This window comes from Oncorhynchus gorbuscha, unplaced genomic scaffold (assembly GCF_021184085.1).
Source record: "Oncorhynchus gorbuscha isolate QuinsamMale2020 ecotype Even-year unplaced genomic scaffold, OgorEven_v1.0 Un_scaffold_528, whole genome shotgun sequence".
NCBI classification, from domain to species: domain Eukaryota; kingdom Metazoa; phylum Chordata; class Actinopteri; order Salmoniformes; family Salmonidae; genus Oncorhynchus; species Oncorhynchus gorbuscha.
The window spans coordinates 213,245-215,744 of NW_025745353.1; the positions used below are offsets into that span (position 1 = coordinate 213,245).

Sequence of the window (2,500 nt, forward strand, 5' to 3'; positions counted from 1 at the left end):
TCTAGGTTTAGTTTGTATCAGTCCTCTAAAACTCTGGACAACTTTAGTCTAGTTTTAGTTTGTATCAGTCCTCTAACCCTCTGGACAACTTTAGTCTAGGTTTAGTTTGTATCAGTTCTCTAACCCTCTGGACAACTTTAGTCTAGGTTTAGTTTGTATCAGTCCTCTGACCGAAGCAAAACATGGCCAACATGAAATGAAGAGAGAGAGAGAGTAAACATGGTTTCTAGTTGAGGTTAGTTACAATGTAAGTAAGAGAGTAAACATGGTTTCTAGTTGAGGTTAGTTACAATGTAAGTAAGAGAGTAAACATGGTTTCTAGTTGAGGTTAGTTACAATGTAAGTAAGAGAGTAAACATGGTTTCTAGTTGAGGTTAGTTACAATGTAAGTAAGAGAGTAAACATGGTTTCTAGTTGAGGTTAGTTACAATGTAAGTAAGAGAGTAAACATGGTTTCTAGTTGAGGTTAGTTACAATGTAAGTAAGAGAGTAAACATGGTTTCTAGTTGAGGTTAGTTACAATGTAAGTAAGAGAGTAAACATGGTTTCTAGTTGAGGTTAGTTACAATGTAAGTAAGAGAGTAAACATGGTTTCTAGTTGAGGTTAGTTACAATGTAAGTAAGAGAGTAAACATGGTTTCTAGTTGAGGTTAGTTACAATGTAAGTAAGAGAAACATGGTTTCTAGTTGAACATGGTTTGGTTTCTAGTTGAGGTTAGTTACAATGTAAGTAAGAGAGTAAACATGGTTTCTAGTTGAGGTTAGTTACAATGTAAGTAAGAGAGTAAACATGGTTTCTAGTTGAGGTTAGTTACAATGTAAGTAAGAGAGTAAACATGGTTTCTAGTTGAGGTTAGTTACAATGTAAGTAAGAGAGTAAACATGGTTTCTAGTTGAGGTTAGTTACAATGTAAGTAAGAGAGTAAACATGGTTTCTAGTTGAGGTTAGTTACAATGTAAGTAAGAGAGTAAACATGGTTTCTAGTTGAGGTTAGTTACAAGTCCAGTGTCTTGGCTTCACATCAGTTCAAAAGACTGAAGAGTGACTGAAGAGAGGAGCCTGGGAGCTGTGTGGGAGAGCCAATCAGATCAGCTCAATCAGATCACACAACTTTAATTCTGCCAATGAGAGGACTACATTAAATATTCTGCATGCATGGTTAGGATTGGACAAAACGGATGAAAAGTAGATTCATGTCAAATTAAAATGTCCATTAGTCTAATGTGGAATTCTCGTCTCGTCACATTTTTATTGACTGAAATTCAAAGTAATTTGTTACAATTATGGGTTTTTTCTCCAGGGCATCTGGTCTCATTATCATCATAGTTTCAGTCAGGAAAAATAGGTTGTTGGCAAGTATTTTTCCTTGTAGTTATTGTTGACAATATTAACACTGACACACACACACACTCACACACACTCGCACTCGCACTCACACAGACAGACAGACAGACAGACAGACAGACAGACAGACAGACAGACAGACAGACAGACAGACAGACAGACAGACAGACAGACAGACAGACAGACAGACAGACAGACAGACAGACAGACAGACAGACAGACAGACAGACAGACAGACAGACAGACAGACACAGACACACACACACACACACACACACACACTGTGTTAACCCTCATTGTGTCTCCCCCTACAGGAGAAGTGCCATCAGTACTGGCCAGCAGAGCGTTCTGCCAGGTACCAGTACTTTGTGGTGGACCCCATGGCTGAGTACAACATGCCCCAGTACATCCTACGAGAGTTCAAAGTCACCGACGCCAGGGTGAGTGGGGGAGGGAGTGGGTGAGTGGGGGAGGGAGTGAGTGAGTGAGTGGGGGTGAGTGAGTGAGTGAGTGAGTGAGTGAGTGAGTGAGTGAGTGAGTGAGTGAGTGAGTGAGTGAGTGGGTGGTGGGTGGGTGGGTGGTGAGTGAGTGAGTGAGTGAGTGAGTGGTGGTGAGTGAGTGAGTGAGTGAGTGAGTGAGTGGGTGGGTGAGTGAGTGAGTGAGTGAGTGAGTGAGTGAGTGAGTGAGTGAGTGAGTGAGTGAGTGAGTGAGTGAGTGAGTGAGTGAGTGAGTGAGTGTCAAACTGTGTGGTTTAATCAACCTGTGTTCTGATTGGTGGATTCTTTTTCCCAGGACGGCCAGTCTCGGACGGTTCGTCAGTTCCAGTTCACTGATTGGCCGGAGCAAGGAGTGCCAAAGTCAGGGGAGGGGTTCATTGATTTCATTGGCCAGGTGCACAAAACTAAAGAGCAGTTTGGCCAGGACGGACCAATCACGGTGCACTGTAGGTAAGGTCCCGCCTCCCTCAACGCCTCTTTAATCTGACTTGGTGTCACCAAACTCCAGATATGTGTTTTTTTGTTATTGAAAATACAAACATTGAACAAGCAGATTTTTTTTAAAGCACATGTTTAATAAAAACATAAATATAGATAGACACAGAACATATTTACATGTGGCACTTATTCACAGAGAAATGCATGAGGCACGGCAGCC

The 2,500-nt window shown here is 41.7% G+C and overlaps 1 pseudogene; it reads left to right on the top strand.

Annotated features, from left to right (window-relative positions):
• LOC124018473 overlaps positions 1–2,500 on the top strand; it is a 37,827-nt pseudogene that overhangs the window by 32,398 nt on the left and 2,929 nt on the right.